Genomic DNA, 26,893 nt, shown 5'->3' with positions numbered 1-26,893 from the left:
TTCTAAACAAAATTCCCCAAGGATGTGATGGTGCAAAATAAATTTTAATACCATGTTATTGGAATGGTAACGCACATAATAAATGTGTGGCACTGCAGACTGGGATAGCGCAAAATATACTGCAAAATTTTGATTGATACACATAAATAGAGGCAATAACTAGAAATAGAAATAAATGTGTGTTTCGGCTAAAGGAAATTGTTGCATTTCTGGTCGAAACAAACCAAGCCTGAGCCCGATGTCAGTTTAATTGCATAGTGAATAAAACATTAGAACAAGCCAAAAGCAAAAGGTGTTAGGTGGAGGGAGGTGTGAAGGAACAGTGGTATTATACTCTCTCAATTACAGTAATCGAACCAATAATCTAGAGAAAATATTTACTCTTGAATAGGCAAACATTTTTGAAAAGAAACATTAGGTGGGAAGGACTGCATGTTTACAGATGTAAACGTCTTCTAAATGTATTTTCTCACCAGGATAACGAATAAATACTGCATGTCGGGTCAACAGGCCCTGACCACTTTATTCACAAAGTCAAGAAATTTAGCTCTATTTGCACTTGCTGATTTGTCCCTTTTGAGATATGTGGGTCTCAAGGTTTGCAATGGGCTTTTCTTGGATTTGCAGCCTCATTGGTGGATGAAGTCGAGATCAAAGCACCAAATCTGTTGGTTAGTACTTAACGCTTGAAATCCTTGCAAAGTAAAAATCCTTGCAAAAAATAAAAATCCAAGATGGCGCCAGAGGGAGGCGACTTCTTGCAAGCTGTGCCCAGCATACCCTCTAATTCTATCTTTTACTCTCGTTCTATGCTTCTAAAACTTCATTCTAACGGTTTTAAACTCAGATTTTTGAATGGACCTACCTATAACTGTAACATTATATTCTGCAGTCTCTCCTTCCTTCCCCATGTACGGTACGCATTGTTTGTACAGCAAGAAACAATACTTTTCACTGTATACTAATACATGTGACAATAATAAATCAAATCAGGTAATGATAAAAATAATTTAGAGTTTTTAATCTCCATGGTACAGACTTAAGTGACCAAAGATAAAAAAAGTTTACCATTAGGTATTTGAAGTCTCATTACGCATATTGGTTTTAATTTAAACAGGAAACTTTTCAAATGACAATTAACTTTAAGGTATGTTACAATGGATTTTTAACCACAAGATGAATACTCAGGGCCACTTAGCCCCTTGAGTCGGTTTTGTCATTCAATGATATTGTGGCTGATCTAGGAGTAAACCCCAGGTACCCACCTTTACCCCATATTCAGAAATTAAAAATAAACTTTGCAATCTCAGATTTAAAGTGAAAACTGACCCAGTTTCTAATTCCATTTGTGGAAGACAGTTCCAAACTTCTATCACCATTTGCCTGTAGAGTGTCTCCTAACTACACGCCTTGAAGTCCCGGCTAAAATCGTATGAAGGTATCCCCAAGTTCAAAACTCCTTGTAATACAAAAATAGTCGCTCCCAGGAACCTCTTCACAGTTTCCCTTAATACCTTGAAAATATCTGTCAAATACATCTGAGTATACAAAGGGAAATAAGGAGAGAATGTGCTGGGACACTGGCCATAATCTTCCCTAGATACAGGGGTGGTGTTAGTGGACTGGAGAATTGCAAATGTTGTATTTTTGTTCAAAAATGGATACAAGAATACACCCAGCAACTACAGGTCAGTCAGTTTAACCTGGCTGGCGGGAAAGCTTTTCGAATCAAAAGTCTGGGATATTAACAGTCACTTGGGACAAATTTGGATTAATTCAAGAAAACCAACACAGGTTTGTTACGGCCAAATGGTATTCAACAAACTTCCCTCAGTTTTTTTTTGAGACGGTAAGAGAGGGATAATGAGGATAATTGGTTAATGTGGTGTACATGGACTTTCAAGAGGCATTTGATGAAGTGCCATGTAACAAGTTTTCTGGAAATTTGAAGCCCATGAAATAAAAGGGACAATGGCAGCACAGATTTGAAATTGGTTCAGAGACAGGAAACAGTCGTGATGAATGGTTGTTTTTCATATTGGGGGAAGATATATAGTGGGGTTCCCAGAGATCAGCATTAGGACCATTGCTTTGGTGTGCTGGGCATAAAATCAAGATTTGCTTGACGCTTAGCAATATTGTGAAGTGAGGAGGATAAGGCAGACTTCAAGAGGATGTCAAAGTGGAATGGGTGAATATGCGACAGATGAATTTTAATGTAGAAGTGTGAAGTGAGGGCAGTATGGTGGCACAGTGGATGGCACTGCTGCCTCACGGCACCGAGGTCCCAGGTTTGATCCCGGCCCTGGGTCACTGTCTGTGTGGAGTTTGCACATTCTCCCAGTGTTTGAGTGGGTTTGGCCCCCACAACCCAAAGATGTGCAGGGTAGGTGGATTGGCCTCGCTGAATTGACCCTTAATTGGAAAAAATGAATTGGGGACCCTAAATTTATTTTTAAAAGTGTGAAGTGATACATTTTGGTAGGGGTGGGGGTGAGGGTGAGGGAAGAATATAAAATAAGGGCAACATTTTAAAAGTGAGTCCAGAGCAGAGGGGCCTGCGGGTAATAGTGCATCATCTGTTGAAGATGGCAGGATGGGTTGAGAAATTTGTTAATAAACCAGACGGGATCCTGAGTTCTATAGAGGCATAGAATGCAAAAGCAAGGATGTTATGGGGAACCTTTCTGAAACATTAGTTTGGCTTCAACTGGAATAGTGTGTCCAATTCTGGGCACCACGCTTTAGGAAGATGCAGAAAATAATTTTAGCAGTGTATATATGCTGACCCTGAAGTACTTTTCCATAATGTGAAAGTAAACATCTCCTGAGGCTCACAACCGGCTATTAGATTATTTAATACACAGGAATGTGTTTTAGACAAGAAATGTCTAAGAATTCTACCCATAAAATAGGGCAAGGGTATGGAAGTTCACTGAAGTGAGCCTATGTTCTAGTGGAGATAGTGTTCATCTGTACATCAGTTCTGTCACCATAGGTTAATTATTTAAAATAATATTTAATTAAGATTCCATGTACAAAATGTTTAATTCTATAAAAAGGAGCTTCAGCCTGAACAAGGGGAATTTACTATAGGCAGCAAGACAAGTTCTACTGTAGAGCTAATCAAGACACGAACAGAATTTTTCCAGTCCTTCTTCTCAATGTCCTATTTGAAGAACAATTGCTCAAAATCACACTGGTGAGGGACATCTCGCAGTATTCACCAAAGAGAAGAAATTGGTAGATGTTGAGTCTGGAGAAGGGTGTGTAGATAGCCTGGGTCACATTGTGATCCAAAAAGACGAGGTGTTGGGTGTCTTAAAAAATATTAAGGTAGATAAGTCCCCAGGGCCTGATGGGATCTACCCCAGAATACTGAAGGAGGCTGGAGAGGAAATTGCTGAGGCCTTGACAGAAATCTTTGGATCCTCGCTGTCTTCAGGGGATGTCCCGGAGGACTGGAGAATAGCCAATGTTGTTCCTCTGTTTAAGAAGGGTAGCAAGGATAATCCCGGGAACTACAGGCCGACGAGCCTTACTTCAGTGGTAGGGAAATTACTGGAGAGAATTCTTCGAGACAGGATCTACTCCCATTTGGAAGCAAGTGGACGTATTAGTGAGAGGCAGCACGGTTTTGTGAAGGGGACGTCGTGTCTCACTAACTTGATAGTTTTTTGAGGAGGTCACTAAGATGATTGATGCAGGTAGGGCAGTGGATGTTGTCTATATGGACATCAGTAAGGCCTTTGACACGGTCCCTCATGGTAGACTAGTACAAAAGGTGAAGTCACACGGGATCAGGGGTGAGCTGGCAAGGTGGATACAGAACTGGCTAGGCCATAGAAGGCAGAGAGTAGCAATGGAAGGATGCTTTTCTCATTGGAGGGCTGTGACCAGTGGTGTTCCACAGGGATCAGTGCTGGGACCTTTGCTCTTTGTAGTATATATAAATGATTTGGAGGATAGCGATGAGGACTGTCGGAGGATACAGCAGGATTTAGATTGTTTGGAGACTTGGGCGGAGAGATGGCAGATGGAGTTTAATCCGGACAAATGTGAGGTAATGCATTCTGGAAGGTCTAATGCAGGTAGGGAATATACAGTGAATGGTAGAACCCTCAAGAGTATTGAAAGTCAAAGAGATCTAGGAGTACAGGTCCACAGGTCATTGAAAGGGGCAACACAGGTGGAGAAGGTAGTCAAGAAGGCATACGGCATGCTTGCCTTTATTGGCCGGGGCATTGAGTATAAGAATTGGCAAGTCATGTTGCAGCTGTATAGAACCTTAGTTAGGCCACCCTTGGAGTATAGTGTTCAATTCTGGTCGCCACACTACCAGAAGGATGTGGAGGCTTTAGAGAGGGTGCAGAAGAGATTTACTAGAATGTTGCCTGGTATGGAGGGCATTAGCTATGAGGAGCGGTTGAATAAACTCGGTTTGTTGTCACTGGAACGAAGGAGGTTGAGGGGAGACCTGATAGAGGTCTACAAAATTATGAGGGGCATAGACAGAGTGGATAGTCAGAGGCTTTTCCCCAGGGTAGAGGGGTCAATTACTAGGGGGCATAGGTTTAAGGTGAGAGGGGCAAGGTTTAGAGTAGATGTACGAGGCAAGTTTTTTACGCAGAGGGTAGTGGGTGCCTGGAACTCGCTAGCGGAGGTGGTGGAAGCAGGGACAATAGTGACATTTAAGGGGCATCTTGACAAATACATGAATAGGATGGGAATAGAGGGATACGGACCCAGGAAGTGTAGAAGATTGTAGTTTAGTCGGGCAGCATGGTCGGCACGGGCTTGGAGGGCCGAAGGGCCTGTTCCTGTGCTGTACATTTCTTTGTTCTTTGTTCAGTGTGCACTGTTAATAAGACTTTTCCCTGCACTCACAGGACAAAAAGTTTTGGAACTGACAAGTTGCTGGAAATAAGCACTCGTAACAACACAGCAAAGCAGCAGATTTATCTGGGATCTTGGTGAATGTCACTATCAACTCTCCTTAACTTGACTTCCGGGTGCGGCGATGACCAGCTGAGTCGCACATTTCGGCAGCTCCCTGTGAAACGGACTTTTGGGCTCTTGATAGGAGCCCCAACGGCAATTTTGACGACTAAAAACACTGTGCGGTAAACCAGAAGGGAATCCCTCCTGGATACGGATGGAAAAAGGAGAGGGAAGTGGCCAGATTGCAGTGGATCCTTTAGAACAGCGGCAAGGAAGGCAAGCAAAAACCAAGATGGCGTCGGAAGGTGGCAGTTTAACATGGGGCACTGAACAACAAGAGTTCTTGAAATGCTGTGTGGAAGAGATCAAAAAGGAAATGAAGAAAGAGCTGTTGGCCCCGATACTACAGGCGATCGAAGGGCTAAAGGAGGAACAAAAGACCCAGGAGCGGGAGCTTCGGGTCGTGAAGGCAAAGGCAGCCGAGAATGAGGACGATATACAGGGCCTGGTGGTGAAGACGGAGACGCAGGAGGCACATCAGAAACGATGTGTGGAAAGGTTGGAGGCACTGGAAAACAACGCAAGGAGGAACAACCTGAGGATTCTTGGTCTTCCTGAAGGTGTGGAGGGAGCGGACGTCGGGGCATATGTGAGCACGATGCTGCACTCGTTAATGGGAGCGGAGGCCCCGGCAGGTCCGTTGGAGGTGGAGGGAGCATACCGAGTGATGGCGCGAGGACCGAGAGCAGGAGAAATTCCCAGAGCCATAGTGGTGAGATTCCTCCGTTTTAAGGATAGAGAAATGGTCCTTAGATGGGCGAAGAAAACTCGGAGTAGTAAATGGGAGAACGCGGTGATCCGCGTATATCAAGACTGGAGTGCGGAGGTGGCGAGAAGGAGGGCGAGCTTTAATCGGGCCAAGGCGGTGCTTCATAAAAAGATGATAAAATTTGGAATGCTGCAACCGGCAAGACTGTGGGTCACATATCGAGGGAGGCACCACTACTTTGAGACGGCGGATGAAGCGTGGACTTTTATTTTGGAAGAAAAACTGGAATGAGCGGGTTATTAGAAAGAACGTTTGAACAAAGTGGTGGGGCGAATGTGGGGGGCAAAGAGGGGTTTTATGTACTAATCCTGCGATGCGGTAACTTTTCTCTCTCCCACAGGTGGTGATGGGGGGAGGAGGGGAGGTGGAGGAGATGGGGCGTTGGCCATTGGGGGCGGGGCCAAGGGAGAAGCGCGGGCTTGGTTCCCGCGCTATGATAATCATGGCGGGAATAGAGAAGCAGGAAGGAGGGGGCGTCGCACGGTGCGAGCCGAGGTCACGGGGGGGAAGCAGAGGTCAGCCAGAGTTTGCTGACTTCTGGGAGCAACATGGGGGGAGTAATTACGCTAGCGGGGGATCTAGCGGGGGGGGTGGGAGGGGGGAATTACTGGGTTGCTGCTGCTGGGGAGAGGGGGGAGCTGGTATGGGAGAGGATGGGCGGGGGGGCACAGCCTGGGGGAGATACAGCTGCGTGGGAACCGGGTGAGGAGCTGGAAAAAGGTGATGGCTAATCGACAAGGGGGGGGGGGGTAGGAAGCCCCCCAACTCGGCTGATCACGTGGAACGTGAGAGGGCTGAACGGGCCGATAAGGAGGGCACGGGTACTCGCACACCTTAAGAAACTTAAGGCAGATGTGGTTATGTTACAGGAAACGCACCTGAAACTGATAGACCAGGTTAGGCTACGCAAAGGATGGGTGGGGCAGGTGTTCCATTCGGGGCTAGATGCGAAAAACAGGGGGGTGGCTATATTAGTGGGGAAGCGGGTAATGTTCGAGGCAAAGACTATAGTGGCGGATAACGGGGGCAGATACGTGATGGTGAGTGGCAAACTACAGGGGGAGACGGTGGTTTTGGTAAACGTATATGCCCCGAACTGGGATGATGCCAATTTTATGAGGCGGATGCTAGGACGCATTCCGGACCTAGAGATGGGAAAGCTGATAATGGGGGGAGATTTTAATACGGTGTTGGAACCAGGGCTGGATAGGTCGAAGTCCAGGACTGGAAGGAGGCCGGCAGCAGCCAAGGTACTTAAAGATTTTATGGAGCAGATGGGAGGTGTAGACCCGTGGAGATTTAGCAGACCTAGGAGTAAGGAGTTCTCGTTTTTCTCCTATGTCCATAAAGTCTACTCACGAATAGACTTTTTTGTGCTGGGTAGGGCACTGATCCCGAAGGTGAGGGGAACGGAGTATACGGCTATAGCCAGTTCGGATCACGCTCCACACTGGGTGGACTTGGAGATAGGGGAGGAAACAGGAGGGCGCCCACCCTGGAGAATGGACATGGGACTAATGGCAGATGAGGGGGTGTGTCTAAGGGTGAGGGGGTGCATTGAAAAGTACTTGGAACTCAATGATAATGGGGAGGTCCAGGTGGGAGTGGTCTGGGAGGCGTTGAAGGCGGTGGTTAGAGGGGAGCTGATATCAATAAGGGCACATAAAGGGAAGCAGGAGAGTAAGGAACGGGAGCGGTTGCTGCAAGAACTTTTGAGGGTGGACAGACAATATGCGGAAGCACCGGAGGAGGGACTGTACAGGGAAAGGCAAAGGCTACATGTAGAATTTGACTTGCTGACTACAGGCACTGCAGAGGCACAATGGAGGAAGGCACAGGGTGTACAGTACGAATATGGGGAGAAGGCGAGCAGGTTGCTGGCACACCAATTGAGGAAAAGGGGAGCAGCGAGGGAAATAGGGGGAGTGAGGGATGAGGAAGGAGAGATGGAGCGGGGAGCGGAGAGAGTGAATGGAGTGTTCAAGTCATTTTATAAAAAATTATACAAAGCTCAACCCCCGGATGGGAGGGAGAGAATGATGGGCTTCTTGGATCGGCTGGAATTTCCCAAGGTGGAAGAGCAGGAAAGGGTGGGACTGGGAGCACAGATCGAGGTAGAAGAAGTGGTGAAAGGAATTAGGAGCATGCAGGCGGGAAAGGCCCCGGGACCGGATGGATTCCCAGTCGAATTCTATAGAAAATATGTGGACTTGCTCGCCCCGGTACTGACGAGGACCTTTAATGAGGCAAAGGAAAGGGGACAACTGCCCCCGACTATGTCTGAAGCAACGATATCGCTTCTCTTAAAGAAGGAAAAGGACCCGCTACAATGCAGGTCCTATAGGCCTATTTCCCTCCTAAATGTAGATGCCAAGGTCCTGGCCAAGGTAATGGCAATGAGAATAGAGGAATGTGTCCCGGGGGTGGTCCACGAGGACCAAACTGGGTTTGTGAAGGGGAGACAGCTGAACACGAATATACGGAGGTTGTTAGGGGTAATGATGATGGCCCCACCAGAGGGAGAAACGGAGATAGTAGTGGCGATGGATGCCGAGAAAGCATTTGATAGAGTGGAGTGGGATTATTTGTGGGAGGTGTTGAGGAGATTTGGTTTTGGAGAGGGGTATGTTAGATGGGTGCAGCTGTTGTATAGGGCCCCAGTGGCGAGCGTGGTCACGAATGGACGGGGATCTGCATATTTTCGGCTCCATAGAGGGACAAGGCAGGGATGCCCTCTGTCCCCATTATTGTTTGCACTGGCGATTGAGCCCCTGGCGATAGCGTTGAGGGGTTCCAAGAAGTGGAGGGGAGTACTTAGGGGAGGAGAAGAGCACCGGGTATCTTTGTATGCGGACGATTTGCTACTATACGTGGCGGACCCGGCGGAGGGGATGCCAGAAATAATGCGGATACTTGGGGAGTTTGGGGATTTTTCAGGGTATAAATTGAACATGGGGAAAAGTGAGTTGTTTGTGGTGCATCCAGGGGAGCAGAGTAGAGAAATAGAGGACCTACCGTTGAGGAAGGTAACAAGGGACTTTCGTTACCTGGGGATCCAGATAGCTAAGAATTGGGGCACATTGCATAGGTTAAATTTAACGCGGTTGGTGGAACAGATGGAGGAGGATTTCAAGAGATGGGATATGGTATCCCTGTCAATGGCAGGGAGGGTGCAGGCGGTTAAGATGGTGGTCCTCCCGAGATTCCTCTTTGTGTTTCAGTGCCTCCTGGTGGTGATTACAAAGGCTTTTTTTAAAAGGATTGAAAAGAGCATCATGGGTTTTGTGTGGGCCGGGAAGACCCCGAGAGTGAGGAAGGGATTCTTACAGCGTAGCAGGGATAGGGGGGGGCTGGCACTACCGAGCCTAAGTGAGTATTATTGGGCCGCTAATATTTCAATGGTGAGTAAGTGGATGGGAGAGAAGGGAGCGGCGTGGAAGAGATTAGAGAGGGCGTCCTGTAGGGGGACTAGCCTACAGGCTATGGTGACAGCCCCATTGCCGTTCTCACCGAGGAACTACACCACAAGCCCGGTGGTGGTGGCTACACTGAAGATTTGGGGACAGTGGAGACGGCATCGGGGAAAGACTGGAGCCTTGGGGGGGGGTCCCCGATAAGAAACAACCATAGGTTTGCCCCGGGGGGAATGGATGGGGGATATGGAATGTGGCAAAGAGCAGGAATAACGCAACTGAAAGATCTGTTTGTGGATGGGAAGTTCGCGAGTCTGGGAGCGCTGACCGAGAAATATGGGTTGCCCCAAGGGAATGCATTCAGGTATATGCAACTGAGGGCTTTTGCGAGGCAACAGGTGAGGGAATTCCCGCAGCTCCCGACAAAAGAGGTGCAGGACAGAGTGATCTCAAAGACATGGGTGGGGGATGGTAAGGTGTCAGATATATATAGGGAAATGAGGGACGAAGGGGAGACTATGGTAGATGAACTAAAAGGGAAATGGGAAGAAGAGCTGGGGGAGGAGATCGAGGAGGGGCTGTGGGCAGATGCCCTAAGCAGGGTAAACTCGTCGTCCTCATGTGCCAGGCTAAGCCTGATTCAGTTTAAGGTATTACACAGGGCACATATGACTGGAGCACGGCTCAGTAAATTTTTTGGGGTGGAGGATAGGTGTGCGAGGTGCTCGAGAAGCCCCGCGAATCATACCCATATGTTTTGGTCATGCCCGGCACTACAGGGGTTTTGGATGGGGGTGACAAAGGTGCTTTCAAAAGTAGTAGGAGTCCGGGTCGAACCAAGCTGGGGGTTGGCTATATTTGGGGTTGCACAAGAGCCGGGAGTGCAGGAGGCGAGAGAGGCCGATGTTTTGGCCTTTGCGTCCCTAGTAGCCCGGCGCAGGATATTGCTAATGTGGAAAGAAGCCAAGCCCCCGGGGGTGGAGACCTGGATAAATGACATGGCGGGGTTTATAAAGCTAGAGCGGATTAAGTTCGTCCTAAGGGGGTCGGCTCAAGGGTTCACCAGGCGGTGGCAACCGTTCGTCGAATACCTCGCAGAAAGATAGACGGAATGGGAAAAAGAAGACAGCAGCAGCAGCCCAGGATCGGGGAGGAGGAGGAACCAGGACTCTCAGGGTTGTTAATATATACTGTATAGTATGTATAGGTCGTTGCTACAGATAATTATATATTGGACTGTTAAATTATATTTTTGGAGAGTGTTACTTGTGACAAGGCAGTTGCCAATTAGGGCTAGTTTTCATTTTTGTTATTTATTATTTATTCATTTTTTGTTTATAAAATAGGTCATTGTTATTTGTGTTGTTATAATATTGTGTAAAGGATGCACAATGTACTGTGTTGGTTGACCAAAAATTTTCAATAAAATATTTAATAAAAAAAAAAGAATCACAAAAAAAAACTCTCCTTAACTTGATTTATGAATTGGGAAAAAGCAGATATGAAAATAGATTGGATTTAGAGGGGGAAAAGACAAAATCTTGAACAAGAAGGCATCATCTTAGTTGGGTCACATGAGGAGTGAAATCAAGAAGCATTTATTAAGATAAAGAGCATGCTTTTTTTTCAAAGACATTCTCTTGGGATGTGATCCTCACTGGTCACAAGACCAGCATTTATTGTACTTGAGGTGGTGGTGATGAGTCACCTGCTGCATTCCATGTGATTGGAGGTACAAACATCCAGTGCTTAGGGAGGGCGTTCCAGAATTTGGACCTCGCGTCAAAGGAATAGCAATATAGTTCCAGGTCTGGACGGTGGGAGTTTGGGAAGACAATTTGATGGTGGTCATGTTCCCACACATCTGTTGTCCCTTTTTCCAGGTGCTGCAGGTTTGGAAGGTGTAGATGGCAATGGCAGAGTGAAAAACAGGTTATGCCATTAAATTACAGATTGTGGTTACATACAATTCTGCTGTTGCTGATGGCCCAGCACCTCATTGATGCCCGGTTTTCAACTACGAGACCTGTCCGGAGTCTATTCCATTTAGCACAGTGGTAGCACTGCACAACACAGTGCTGGGTGCGACGACATAACTTCCAATCCCCCCACCCCCCTGATTTTATCAAGGTACATGGTAACCAGAGTACATTTTATGCCTTACTACAAGTGCTTTCTCCAGGTGAAGTTCAACGTGGAGGGGTACTGTTTTATCAAGTGAGACCGTACAAAATAGGAACAGCAGGAGGCTGTTCGCCCCCTCGAGCCTGCTCTGTCATTCAATAAGAATCATGGCTGGTCCAACATTCATTATGCCCACTTTCCTGCCATTTCCCCATAACTCTTGATTCCCTTACTGATCAAGAACATATCCATCACAGCCTTAAATATGCACAAGAACTCTTCCCCCACAGCTCTCTGTGGCAAGGAGTTCCAAAGACAACCCTCAAGAGAACTAATTCCTCCTCATCTCAAGTCTTAAATTGGTAAACCCTTTATTCTAAGACTGTGCCCTCTAGACTAGAACAAACAAAACTTGCAGAGAGAAAACATCACAGACAAAGTAGCCAGGGCCATGCCTGGTGCTTGAATTTTCAATGCAAGGAGTCATTGAGCATGCTGAATTTAAAAAAATGTTTTTAAATCGAAACAAAATTTTTACATAACCATTAGCAACATTTAACAAAACAAGGTGAACGTTAACATTATATAATAATTTTTAAAAAACGAATATGCAGCAAGTGAACATTTCCGCCCCCCCCCCCCCCCCCGGATTGCTGCTGCTGCTGACATTTTAATGCTGTCCTAGAAAGTCGAGGAACGGCTGCCACCTCCGAGAGAACCCCATCATGGACCCTCTCAAGGCAAACTTTATTTTCTCAAGACTGAGAAATCCACCCATGTCACCAACCCAGGTCTCGATACTCGGGGGTTTCGAGTCTCTCCACATTAAAAAAGGATCCGTCTCCGGGCTACCAGGGAGGCAAAGGCCAAAACCTCGGCCTCTTTCGCTTCCTGAACTCCCGGATCGTCTGACACATCAAAGATCGCTATCTCTGGACTCGGCACCACCCGCGTTTAGGATCTTGGACATCGCCTTAGCGAATCCCTGCCAGAATCTTCTGAGAGCCAGACATGCCCAGAACATATGGACATGGTTCGCTGGGCTTCCCCGCACATCACGTACATCTATTATCAACCCCAAAGAACTTGCTCATTCTCGCTGCCGTCATGTGTGCCCGATGGACCACCTTAAACTGAATTAAGCTAAGCCTGGCACATGATGAGGAGGAATTAACCCTGCTTAGGGCATCAGCCCACAGGCCCGCATGTAGCTCCCCACCTAGCCCCTCCTCCCACTTGCCCTTAAGTTCCACCACTGGGGCTTCCTCCGCCTCCTGTAGTTCTTGGTAGATGTCCGACACCTTCCCCTCCCCTACCCAGGTGCCTTGGACCACCCTATCCTGTATTCTACGTGGGGGTAGCAACGGAAATGTCACCACCTGTTTATTCAGAAAGGCGCGTACCTGAAGGTATCTGAAGGCATTTCCAAGGGGTAGATTAAATTTCTCCTCCAGCACCTTCAAGCTGGGAAAAGTCCCCTATGAACAGGTCCCCCCGCCTTTTAATACCTGCCCTACGCCAGCTTTGAAACCCTCCGTCTAACTTGCCCGGAACAAATCTTTGATTGATGCGTATCGAGGTCCAAACTGAGGCTCCTTCCACCTCCCTGTGCCTTCTCCACTGACCCCAGATCCTTAGTGCCGCCGCCTCCACCGGACTTGAGTAGCGCCGGCGACAACGGCAGAGGTGCCGTTACGAGTGCCACTAAGCTGGTGCCTTTGTATGACGCCGCCTCTAACCGCTCCCACGTCAACCCCTCCCCCAACACCCATTTCCTAATCATGGCTATATTAGCCACCCAATAGTAGCCCCAAAAATTCGGCACCCCCAGCCCGCCCCACACTGCGCTCTAGAAACAGTCTCTTTACTCGCGGGGTCTTATTTGCCCATACAAATCCCAAAATGATCTTGTTCACCCACTTAAAGAAGGACTTAGAACATAGAATGTTACAGCGCAGTACAGGCCCTTCGGCCCTCGATGTTGCGCCGACCTGTGAAACCACTCTAAAGCCCAGCTACACTATAGAACATTACAGCGCAGTACAGGTCCTTTGGCCGGGATGAAGATGGGAAGGCACTGGAAGACAAACAAAAATCTGGGGAGGACCGTCATCTTAACAGTCTGTACCCTCCCCGCTAGAGAAAGCGGGAGCATGCCCCACCTTTTAAAGTCCCCCTCCATCTGCTCTGCCAGCCGGGATAAGTTAAGCTTGTGTAGGGCATCCCAGTTTCGAGCCACCTGTATGCCTAGGTACCGAAAGCTCTTCTCTACCATCTTAAGCTGAAGGTCTCCCAGTCTCTTCTCCTGCCCTTTAGCTTGGACCACGAACATCTCGCTTTTCCTCTCGTTTAATTTGTACCCCGAAACATTACCGAAGTCCCTCAGAATCTGCATGACCTAAATATACAGGAGATCATCCGAGTAGAGCGAGACCCGATGCTCCTCCCCACCCGAACCAACCCCTGCCAGTTCTTTGAAGCTCTCAGCATTATGGCCGACGACTCCATTGCAAGGGCAAATAGTAACGGGGAGGCACCCCTGCCTCGTCCCTCGGTGAAACCTAAAATACTCCGACCTCACCCTGTTCGTGCATACACTTGCTACGGGGGCCTGATAAAGTAGTTTGACCCACCCTATGAATCCCTCACCGAATCCAAACCTTCTTAGCGTTTCCCACAGGTACTCCCATTCCACCTGGTCAAAGGCTTTCTCTGCATCCATCGCAGCCACTACTTCTGCCTCCCCTCCTTTTGAGGGCATCATAATAATGTTCAGTTGCCTGCTCTGAACTAAGCCTGTCTGATCCTCCCCTATCACCCCGGAACACAGTCCACTATTCTAGTGGCCAAAATCTTGGCGAGCAATTTGGCATCTACGTTCAAAAGTGATATCGGTCTGTAAGACCCACAATGTAGCGGATCTTTCTCCCGCTTTCTTTGGGGAAGGGTTCCTCTCTCTTTAGCCTCGTTAAAGGTCCTTAGCAGAAGTGGACTCAACAGTTCCGAAAATTTCTTGTAGAATTCTACAGGATAGCAGTCTGGCCCCGGGGCCTTGCCCGACTGCATACTCTCTAGGCCCTTAACAATCACCTCCAACTCTATCGGGGCCCCCATTCCCTCCACCAGATCCTCTTCCAAATCTCATTTGGTCCATGAATTGCTCATCCCTTCCCCTCCCGCCGGGGGTTCTGACTCATACAGTTTACCATAAAATTCCTTAAAGACTTTGTTCACCTCCTCTGGGTCCAAGACCGTGTTACCTTCCTTATCCCCAACTCCCAATTTCCCTGGCCGCCTCTCTCCTACGAAGTTGATGCGCCAGCATTCTACTCGCTTTCTCCCCATACTCAGACTGTCCCTTTTACCTTCCTCAGCTGTGCTACCGCTTTCCCGGTGGTCAGCAGATCAAACTCCGCCTGCAGTCTCCGGCACTCCTTCAGTAGCCCCATCTCGGGGGTCTCCGCGTAACTCCTGTCTCCTCTAATTATCTCCTCTACTAGCCTCTCTCTCTCCGCTTTCTTTCGTCTCCCTTTGGGATCTGATAGAAATTAACTCCCCTCTGATAATTGCCTTCAGAGCCTCCCAAACCGTAGTCGCTGTTACCTTTCCCTTCCCGTATCATTTGTTTCCAAGTAGTTTTGGATGTTCCTATTTATCCGCCCACAAACCTCGTCATCCGCTAGCAGTTCCACATCTAGCCTCCAGAGTGGGCGCTGCCCTCTCTCTTCACCAAGTCGCAAGTCCACCCAGTGAGGAGCATGGTCAGAGACTGCAATGGCTGAGTACTCCGTCCCCTCCACCCTTGGGATTAATGCCCTGCTCACAACAAAAAAATCTATACGAGAATAAACTTTGAGAACGTGGGAGAAAAAAAAAAAGAGAAGTCCTTCGACCTCGGCCGAGCGAATCTCCATGGGTCTACACCCCCTACCTGTTCCATGAAACCCCTCAGTTCCTTAGCCACTGCTGGTCGCTTTCCTGACCTGGACTTTGACCGGTCCAATGACTGTGTTAAAGTCATCCTCCATGATCAAATTATGTGAGTCAAAGTCTGGGATTTTACCCAGCATGCGTTTCATGAATTCCACGTCATCCCAGTTTGGGGCATAGACGTTAGCATGCTGAATTTTTAAACGATAAAACATGGCACACAGTATTACCAAAATTCACATGGCTTATAAGCTTCTGAATGCATTTCTAAATACATGTGGAAACTTTTTATAGGAAAATAAAATGTTTAAGAGGCTTACTCAGAATTCTATGCGACCCGAAAGTGCTTTAATCATATGTAGCCAACAGATATTATCGCTATGACAATAGGCCAGACAATCCTGAACTAATGTACAGAACATTGAAGGAAATATAAATGATTTCAAGCAGGTTATAATTATTTTTACAAGCTTTTTTTATTGTTCACAGTCCTCTTAATGACCCTTCTTATCCTCAATTAGGAACTGTATGCATCAAGGTGATGGCTTTCTACACTTCATGAATCTATCTGAAGCTGATTAATGATGTACGGTCCACACTTTTAACTGCGAACAGTTGCATAATTTTTGCAAGTCTTCAATTAATTCCCTTGTGTAAATAATATACACCATCACAACATCCAATCAACATATGGTGATTGCATGGTTTTGCGCTGGCATAAAATAAATATACACTAAATTTTATGTATTACTATAATACAAACGGAATTTACAACATTAAATAATGGAAATTATTGAAGGTCAAATGGAAATTGGAAATTTCAGCTTCATTCTCAGTTCAAGACACAACCTGAATTTCTCATTAAATTACCACTTTGTAATTGCTTTTCAATATCTACTATTCTCCATATGCACAAGCAGTGAAAAGAACAGCATCAATATTTGGATCATTATCCAGTGTTAAAACCATTAAGGATTATACAAGATAAATATTTGAATTACGGGTTAACACCTTAGTTTGATTAGGTTTTGCTCATGACCAACGAGTTTTGACGTTAATCTTTTTTAAAGTTTTAAACAGCCTGATAATTAAAGATATTTAACAATTTCAGGTATGGATACAAAGCTGACCCTTTGATAAATAATCACCCACATGTTGAGTGGAACCGTTCAAAAATATAATTGAGGTATGGGAGGTAGATGGGAAAAATCCTAAGCATTACACACAAACAGTAATAGTTCTGCTGCCACGGTTCTCCTGCTAAAATGATTTGCGCGGTCACAACTGAGGAATAATGGAGACAGTTACTGCGAGTGCCTCAAAAAAATGCTACAAATGTCACAACATTGCACTCAAATGTACAAAAATTCTTATGTTTTAATGAGGAATCTGCAACTATACAAGCGTCAGCTAGTCAAGTCTGCAGATGTTGACGCTTAAAGGCGGATTTCAATTTTAAACATTGCCTGTGCCGACTCTCAGCAAGAGCAATTCAGCAAGTTCCATTCCCTTATCCATTGCCCAAAACCCTGCCAGTTTATCTTTTCATGCTTATCCAATTCCATCTTGAAAGCCATAATTCCTCCACCCTCACAGGCAGTGCATTGCAAACAATAACCACTCATTGCACAAAAAATATTTTTCCCGTCAACCTGGTTTCTTTTGTCTACCAACGTAAATGTGTGTTCTCTGGTTCTCAATCCCTCGACCCAAGGGAATAGTTCCTCCGTCTACTCGGCCTATACTCTCTTGATTTTAAAAACTCTTATCAACTCTCCTCTCAATCTTTTCTTCTCTGAAGAGAATACTCCAACTTACTCAATCTACTGATGTAACTCAAGTCCCTCATCCCTAGAACCATTCTCAAATATTTTCTACATCCTCTCAAGCCTTCACATCCCCCAAATGCGCAGTTCACAGAATTGGACACAGACATCTAGTAGAGTTCAAACCCATCCTTTAGAAGTGCCATGTATAAAAAAGGCAACTGAAATTTTAGCGTTTATTGCAAAAGGTCTGGAATATATAAAAGTAGAGAAGCGCTGTTGCAATTGTATAGCGTGTTGTTGAGACCAAGTAGTTCAGAGGAGGTTCACTAGATTGATTCTGGGATGCGAGGGTGGAGATTGAACATCACGTTGAGAGGATTGTTCAGAAAGCGTATGGTGTGTTAGCTTTTATTGGTAGAGGGATTGAGTTTCGGAGCCACAAGGTCATGTTGCAGCTGTACAAAACTCTGGTGCGGCCACATTTGGAGTATTCGTGCAATTCTGGTCGTCGCATTATAGGAAGGATGTGGAAGCATTGGAAAGGGTGCAGAAGAGATTTACCAGAATGTTGCCTGGTATGGAGGGAAGATCTTATGAGGAAAGGCTGAGGCACTTGAGGCTGTTTTCGTTAGAGAGAAGAAGGTTAAGAGGTGACTTAATTGAGGCATACAAGACGATCAGAGGATTAGATAGGGTGGACAGTGTGAGCCTTTTTCCTCGGATGGTGATGTCTAGCACGAGGGGACATAGCTTTAAATTGAGGGGAGATAGATATAAGACAGATGTCAGAGGTAGGTTCTTTACTCAGAGAGTAGTAAGGGCGTGGAATGCCCTGCCTGCAACAGTAGTGGACTCGCCAACACTAAGGGCATTCAAATGGTCATTGGATAGACACATGGACGATAAGGGAATAGTGTAGATGGGCTTTAGAGTGGTTTCACAGGTCGGCGCAACATCGAGGGCCAAAGGGCCTGGTACTGCGCTGTAATGTTCTATTTGGGTTTATACCCGCTGGGGTTTAGAAGGATGAGAAGGAAACTGATCGAGATATATAAAATACTAAAAAGGGATTGATAAAGTAATCGTAGACCAAATGTTCCCCCTTATGGAGCAATCTAGAACGAGAGGTCACAGATATAGGTTGAAAGGTTGTAGATTTAAAACAGATCAAGAGGAACTACTTGCAGAGGGTGGGGTGAATTTGTGGAACTTGCTGTCCCATAGTGCGGTGGAGTCTAAATCATTAATGAAATGAAAATCGCGTTTTGTCACAAGTAGGCTTCAAATGAAGTTACTGTGAAAAGCCCCTAGTCGCCGCTGCTAGTAAGTGGTTTCAAGAAGGAGATAAATATATTTCTGATTTTAAAATGGATTAAACAGATATGGGAACAAGCAAGAGGTGGATTTGAGAACAGCATGAGATCAGCCATGATCTGATTAAATGGCGGAGCAGGCTCAAAAGGCGAAATTGCATACTTCTGCTCCTAATTCCTATAACTTTGTTGTTTCATGCTCTATGCCTCTAATTTAAAGCCCAGTATCCCATATGCTTTTTACACGGCTTTCTCAACCTGCCCTGCACCTTCAACGTTATGTTCCTTAACTTCCCCCATTGAACTGTACCCTTTGGTTGAAAGTGCCTCTCCTTGATCTTCTAAGAAAAATGTATCACTCTGTATTTCTCCATGTTAAATTTCACTTGTCACATATCTGCCCATTCCACAAGGCTATGTAGTCTTGAAGTCCATCACCACCCTCACGGTTTACAATACTTAGAAGTGGTGTCCTTAGTCATGTCTACGTAATTAAAATATACATCAAGGAAAACTGGTCGGGTGGGATCCAGGCAATGCGGAGCACCCCCAGGGTCCAGCACTGAAGAAGTCCAACTCCCTTGAAGTGAAGGACACATGCCCCTTTCTTTTTAAAAAACACCACTAGCTGCCATAAACCAGATAGGTTAAAAGGTCCCATTGAAATTTAACAATAATTGACAGACCTGGGAGGAGATAAGTGCAAGTATCTAAGGTAAGTGCATAGGAATTTGCATTGGGAAAAATTGTAAGTTGCCGAGGGGCAGGGTGCAGAGAGGAGTCCTGTGTTCGGAGTAGACTCATATCACATGGTGGTGGGGAGGAGTCCATTGGGGATTCGATCTGAATCTGAACAATAGTTACCCAGGAATTAGAAGAGGTTTTAATTCTTCTAACATTTACAGGTTAACTATTGGTGCAACCCTGTCAGAACCATACAATGTTTGTAATTTAAAAATCACATTTTTAGATGGTTCCCAGTGCAGGACAATTGCTCTGGGAAAGTTTGCACTTTTGGGCAATTGCTGTGCAAACCTACCTAGAAAGCTCCGAGAGGGGTTCCCCAGCGCATCTTTGGGGTACTCTCCCAATCTGATCCTAGGGAGCTTGGAGGTTGTGATACTGGCTGTCCCGAAAGATGTGCTTGTCAGGTAAACTGAACATTCTGAATTTTCTCTCAGTGTACCCGAACAGGTGTCGGAGTGTGGCAACTAGGGGATTTTCACAGTAACTTCATGCAGAGGTAAAGTAAGTCTATTTGTGACACTGATAGATTCTTTTGAACCCTTTAAATTGAATTTGGTGTGTAGTCCTATGCCTGGTTTCATCTACTAATTGTTGTTTTTTGCCTCATCCACCACCTGCCCTTGGTGACAAGATGAAAATGGAGCCTTTGAGCTGAATCTTAAATGAATTTCAACTAACAATGCATCTTTTTGGAGACATCCACCTTCATTAAGGAAGACTGCTCAAGGATAACCTATCAAATTTGTGCGTGTTACCCCAACTCAACTATAATTTACATGATTGCACTCATTCCCCAACACTACATGGAAGCCATTCACTGGGCAACATTAACATATGCGATCACCCCATGCTGCCTCCCAACAAGACGGTCTGTTCTGACATGTACTCGATAAGCATGTTTCCTGACTACCATTCGATCTCTGCCTGCACTGATCTAATTAGCCCCTCTTCTCAACTCTCTGCACCAAATATCACCCAAATTGATTGATGAATTTTTAAATATCCAGCCATTCTGAATACAACCACTAATTTTTAAGCTGTTTGGTCACATCAGACATAAATGTAAACAGAGTCCCACATAAAACAAGCTTCTGTCTATTTTGGGAAGAAAGAAGGGGGAAGGGAAGAAGACAATGTCCATGCCATTGAACAGTTGTAAAAACTGGTGTTCAAAATTCTGCAGTGACATTACCAAGCTAGACAAAAAAAAAAAATTAATATCCTAACTTACACACAGCTGCGATTAAGTTTTAATTGCCTTTATGACAAGCGCTTTCACAAGCCACAACTGTATCCCAGCTGCTCCCCATTCCCACCCCTGCAAAATGGATGACAAATGCAGCTGTTTTTCATTAGCACCGATTTAAACAAAGTATGGGCCAATCACTTAACCAATGTTAAAGTTCTTCCTTTAGGAGACACAGAAGTGATAGCTCACAGGTGTCTCAGAAATGCTTTTTGAAGACTAACAAGCTGGTCTGCATTTCAGAATGAATTGAAAAACATTGCTAGCAAAATCTGGGTTTATTCATGAAACACAAAGGTTTATGGAAGTCCAGGTTTCTGTACAGTCCACTAGATTGCCCTTCAAAATGGTGATAATTTTACCATTGTCTTTTTTAATAATAATAATAAAAATAATCTTTGTCACAAGGAGGTTTACATTGCAATGAAGTTACTATGGAAAGCCCCTAGTCGTCACATTCCGGCACCTGTTTGGGTACACGGAGGGAGAATTCAGAATGTCCAATTTACCTAACAGCATGTCTTTTGGGACGAGTGGGAGGAAACCGGAGCACCCGGATGAAATCTACGCAGGCAAGGGGAGAATATGCAGACTCCGCACAGATAATGACCCAGCCGGGAATCGAACCTGGAACACTGCCGCGGTGAAGCCACAGTGCTAACCAAGTCTTGTGGTGCATTTTGGTAACTACATACTGTTCAGATAATCAATAAGTCAATGGGAGACAGGAAAAAAACATCTGAGAATAGATGCACAAATCACTAAAATCAGAAGTTCAAGTTAATCCAGTCAAATTGTTTATTTTGTGAGGGACAAGAACTGGATTAGACCATTTAGCCATTTGGGCCTGTCCTGCCATTCAATGAAATTAAGGTAGATCTGTGATCCAAGAAGTCAATGCAACACTAAAGCAGGGCAGTCATGGTAAAACTGTAAATAATCTTATTTAGACCACGCTACACCTGCAGCCTGGTACATATTTGAAAAAGCACAAGAAAAAAAGATTTATAAGGATGCATCCAGATCAAAGATTTAGAAGGATGCATCCAGATCAGAGGTTCCCTATTCCAATTAATTGCCCTCAAAGAAGCAGTTTGGTTTCAGTGAAATTAACAAATAAAGTTAGAATGAGAAAGGAAACTGCCCATCTACCTGTCTCTATCTACAACTTATTCTAAGTCTTAAGTGATTAGAATCCTTAACAGGTGTAAACTATTAACATTCATCTTTTATTAAGCGAACAAAAATGAGATAAAATTCAACTGATTTTTTTTTCAAGAAATAATCAAAAGGTACACAAGCTTCTCCACTCACAATCTTTACTCTGCTTGTTTCAATTTCTTGAGTTTACAGGACAAAAAGTCTGAAACAGGGTGTAATCAGAACTGTCATCTCAATGACTCACATTGCCTTCAAGAAAAATGATTTTACCTCAAAGGATTCTTAAATTTATCTAGTATTGCTTTGAAATTATTTTGAACAGGAACTTATTAAACACTATTTTCTGATGTAGCTTGAAGGCACCTTTTACAGCATGCACTCACTTCATTGCATCCGGCTGTTCCTGCGCAGTTTTCCATGTTGGTCAAGTATATATTGTTATTAGTATTACGGGGAATTCAAGTTTACCATAGGGTTTCGAAATCAACCTGGTGTAGGAATCAATCTTTAGAGTATTGACAGTAATCACTTGCCAGACTTGATCTATTATCAGGGGTTAATGAATTACAGTATTAAGGGAAGTAGGCAGAGAAATTACCAGTGCGGTAGATAACAGGGAGCTAATGGATGTGGTATATCTGGATTTCCAGAAAGCTTTTGACAAGGTGCCACACAAAAGGTTGCTGCATAAGATAAAGATGCATGGCATTAAGGGTAAAGTAGTAGCATGGATAGAGGATTGGTTAATTAACAGAAAGCAAAGAGTGGGGATTAATGGGTGTTTCTCTGGTTGGCAATCAGTAGCTAGTGGTGTCCCTCAGGGATCAGTGTTGGGCCCAAAATTGTTCACAATTTACACAGATAATTTGGAGTTGGTGACCAAGGGCAATGTGTCCAAGTTTGCAGACGACACTAAGATGAGTGGGAAAGCAAAAAGTGCAGAAGGTACTGGAAGTCTGTAGAGGGATTTTGATAGTTTAAGTGAATGGGCGAGAGTCTGGCAGATGGAATACAATGTTGACAAATGTGAGGTTATCCATTTTTGGTAGGAACAACAGCAAAAGGGATTATTATTTAAATGATAAAATATTAAAACATGCTGCTGTGCAGAGAGACCTGGGTGTGCTGGTGCATGAGTCGCAAAAAGTTGGTTTACAGGTGCAACAGGTGATTAAGGCGGCAAATGGAATTTTGTCCTTCATTGCTAGAGGGATGGAGTTTAAGACTATGGAGGCTATGCTGCAATTGTATAAGGAGTTAGTGAGGCCACACCTGGAGTATTGTGTTCAGTTTTGGTCTCCTTACCCGAGAAAGGACATACTGGCGCTGGAGGGTGTGCAGAGGAAATTCACCAGGTTAATCCCAGAGCTGAAAGGGTTGGATTATGAGGAGAGGTTGAGTAGACTGGGACTGTATTTATTGGAATTTAGAAGGATGAGGGGGGATCTTATAGAAACATATAAAATTATAAAGGGAATAGATAGGATAGATGCAGGCAGGTTGTTTCCACTGGCGGGTGAAAGCAGAACTAGAGGGTATAGCCTCAAAATAAGGGGAAGTCGATTTAGGACTGAGTTTAGGAGGAACTTCTTCACCCAAAGGGTTGTGAATCTATGGAAGTGAAGCAGTAGAGGCTCCTTCATTAAATGTTTTTAAGATAAAGATAGATAGTTTTTTGAAGAATAAAGGGATTAAGGGTTATGGTGTTCGGGCCGGAAAGTGGAGCTGAGTCCACAAAAGATCAGCCATGATCTCATTGAATGGCAGAGCAGGCTCGAGGGGCCAGATGGCCTACTCCTGCTCCTAGTTCTTATGTAAATGGAGGACAAATTATATGAAATGGATACTGTTGATTGCATGCTTATGACGATTAAGAATGGAATACAATGATATAATGGATAGCATGGTAATGGAGAACAGCAAAGGCTGAAGGAAAATTCAGCCAACACAGTCATAAACTAGCATGTGCAAGTTTACTGTGTATTAGACTCTGCAAAAGCCCAGACAGCATCGATACCAGCAACCATCGGCATAATAATGTCGCAGCCATCTACTTACTAATGAGCGATCCCCGGGAACAATTGAAACATTTGAGATAAACAAGGCCAAGCCAGACTCCTCGGCGCCAGCAGGAGCCAACACAAAAGAGGTTAACGGACACCTAAAGACCGCCCATCGATCAGGGAACCGCTCTAGTATTGGAGAAATCGAACCAAGCGATTGGAACAAAGTCCAATCACTTGAAACCAGGTATGGGGTCCACCCCGAAAGGCAGGAAGCCCCTGGGGACTATAAAGTAAAGCCCCCAAGTTGAAATCGTCCTTCTTGACAGGGTCACTCAGCAACGCGAACCAACCCTTGACAGTGACCTGTCCAGCTGCCGCCAAAGAACGCAAGTCTCAAGTCAACGCTCGCTACGAGATAGGCGCTCCTCGCTACCAGTCCATACCAGCTTTTGAATCCCGCAGACTCAGAATCCGAACGAAAGGCCATTTGTTCCCCTGACCTGGTGGGCCAGTCCGAAGCTAAGTATTGGCCTGTTAGTGATAGAAATAGCTTAGAAAGTAGAGTTTATGCATGAGCAGTGATTACTGTGTATAATAAATGTGTTTTGATTTGAATCTTACTAATTGGTGTATTGAGTTATTGATCCTTACTTGAACCTCGTGGCGGTATCATAAAGATACCTGGCGACTCTAGAGCAAAGGGTATAAAACAGAGCCAATTGAACCAACCAAAATTTAGCAACAATATGTTAGGATATAGTGGAACACAGATTAATAAGGATTTAACATATTCTTTGGTGATTAAGTTGTAGGACACCAAGATATGTGGGCTATATCATTAATACAGACACAAACTATGCAGAGACACAAGTGCTCCTCCTCTGCCATTGCAACACCACTAAATGCAGCCTTTCATTAAACTAATTTGGAAGTCGGTACTGTTACTCAAATTTGAGGAAAAAATGGTTGAGAACAAAAGATTTTCAGAAAGTATTTTGAGACATGTAAATCTTGTGACCAAAGTGACAAATAGAGTGAAGGTTTTTGTTTTAGAATGTGTCAGGAAAATAGTGGTGACATGAAAATATCAGGAAAATTGAATATTTTTTGTTGGTTACATTTTTTTTTATAAAATGGTAATAGTTACTGAATTTTTAAAATCCATAAGATGTTGTGGAACCATTGGGGGAATTTTAGCTCTGATGTAGTGAAGATTGTTTGGAACTGTTTAAATTAGTGATACTTGTATCTCCAAGTCTTAGTTAAGTGTACTTCTAGTTTACTTTATTATTGTTTATTTATTTTCCTAATAAACATTCACTGATCTAAAATCATCACTAAATACCTGGGACATTATTCTCTGGATTCCAAATCTTTCCTCACATGACACCAAATTGCAAAAACCCTGTTGAGGGCAAGTTTCCCTTCTGGATTTGGAACAACTTGGCATTTACCACCTGCCATGTCCTTAACAAATGCAAACGCGGTTATGTTTAATGAAAAGAAATGAAAATGTGGCAACAGAAATCAACAGGTGCAATCAAAAATATTGAAGGGCAATGGATATAAATGCAACCAGGCAATAAATCATATCAGGTACTGATAACACTGTAAATGTGAGCAATTTTGAACATCCATTATAGCAAGCCTAGCCAAATCAATACAATACTATGGAGATGTAGTTACAGATGCACAGAATGGTCAAATTGTGTGGTTTAAATGATTTACCATGTTGACAATATGATGGGTTAATACATTAAAAAAATAATGATATACAAACTATCAAAGGGCATAAACACAGCATTATTAGAATATAGAATGCTTTACAACAGGTATTCAAACTGAGTCAATCCCAAAAAGACAGTATTAAAGATATTAAAAGACAGATATGAAAATCCCGAAGTCATGAAGTGACTAAAGCTGGCTGGCACATAGTCTTCGATAGGAACATACATAGTAAAATAGTAGTAAGAGGTGGGGTGATACCCACTAGGGTAATAAGAGGAGGGGTGATGCCCACTAGGGACCAAAACATGATCTATGCATGGGGGTAAAAGGCATTTCAGGGGTGTTGAATGAGTACTTTGCATCTGCCTTTACCAAAGATGAAGATGCTAACTAATTCTTGGTGAAGGTGGTAATTGGGATACTGAATGGGCTAAAAATTGATAAAGATGAGGCTTCAGAAAGGCTGACAATACCAAAAGTTGTTAAATCACCAGACCCGAATGTGACATATCCAGGATGGTGCCAGAGAAAAGTTTCCCCCATCTTGTTTTTCATGCTTTTGTCTTCGGACACAGTTATTCATTATTCCACCATTCACACCCACTCTGGGAATTTTTTTTGTTACTTAATTGCGACCATTACCCTCCCTTGGCCTTTTGTACCATGAAATGTTTTGTTAATCACTCCCATCCTATCTTTTTTCTTCTTCTTCCCCCTTTCATTTGCTTCAAATCCATTACATTTCTCTCCCTTAAAAGGCCTTGACCGCAATGTGAATTCTGTATCTCTCTCCAGATAGTCCCAGGCTGTGTAATTCCAACATTTTCTGTTTTTAATTGTTAAAAAAAGGTGCAAGGGTAAATCCAGCAGCTACTGACTAGTCAGTTTAATCTTGGTGGTGAAAAAGGACAAAATTAACAGTCACTTGGGCAATGCGGAAATATATTCAAGGAAAGCCAGCAGGGATTCGAGAAAGGCAAACCATGTTTAACTTGATGAGTTAATGGAGATAGTTGATTTGGACTAGGCAGTTGCTGCGGTGCTTGTGGACTTTGAAAAGGAATTAGACAAAGACTTTGCAGCAAATTTGATGTTCATGGAATAAAAGGGATACTGACAGAGTAGATGTGAAGCTGTTGCATAGTGGTGAATTATTGTTTAAAGACAAAAGGGAGGTACACTGGAGTTCCTCAGAGTTCAGCACTGAGACCACTGGATTTCTTGATTGACATTGATGACTTAGACTTGGTTTCACTGTACAATTTCAAAATTTACAGATGACTAAAAGCTTGGAAGTACTGTGAACTGAGAGGACAGTGATAAACTTCAAGAGGACAAAGACAGACGGGTGGAATGGGCATACACGGCAGACTGAATACAGAGAAATGTTTACTATGAAGAGTATGCTGACAATTGTAGCCACTTAAAATGGCTAACTCCCGATTCAAAATGGCGAACGGCAAATGCTGATGGGAAAATCAGCCAACAGGACAAAAACGAGCAGCTGCAGGTTGACTGTGTATTCACCTCTGGGAAGGCCAGACAAGATTGATACCAGTAACCATCAGCATAACAAAACACCAGCCATCTGCATACTAATGAGCAATCCCCGGGAACAATAAGCAACATTTAGACACACAAAGCCAAACCAGACTCTTCGGCGCCAGCAGAAGCCTACACAAAGGG

General features: G+C 44.5%; 1 protein-coding gene across 5 annotated transcripts in view; it reads right to left on the bottom strand.

The window, feature by feature from the left end:
• Window positions 1–26,893, bottom strand: part of zmym2 (zinc finger, MYM-type 2) — a 237,603-nt gene that overhangs the window by 197,520 nt on the left and 13,190 nt on the right. The window lies entirely within an intron of this gene.

This window comes from Scyliorhinus torazame, chromosome 15, assembly GCF_047496885.1.
Source record: "Scyliorhinus torazame isolate Kashiwa2021f chromosome 15, sScyTor2.1, whole genome shotgun sequence".
Classification (NCBI taxonomy): domain Eukaryota; kingdom Metazoa; phylum Chordata; class Chondrichthyes; order Carcharhiniformes; family Scyliorhinidae; genus Scyliorhinus; species Scyliorhinus torazame.
Note: the sequence above shows the minus strand (reverse complement) of the source record. Positions and strands in the feature narration are given on the sequence as shown.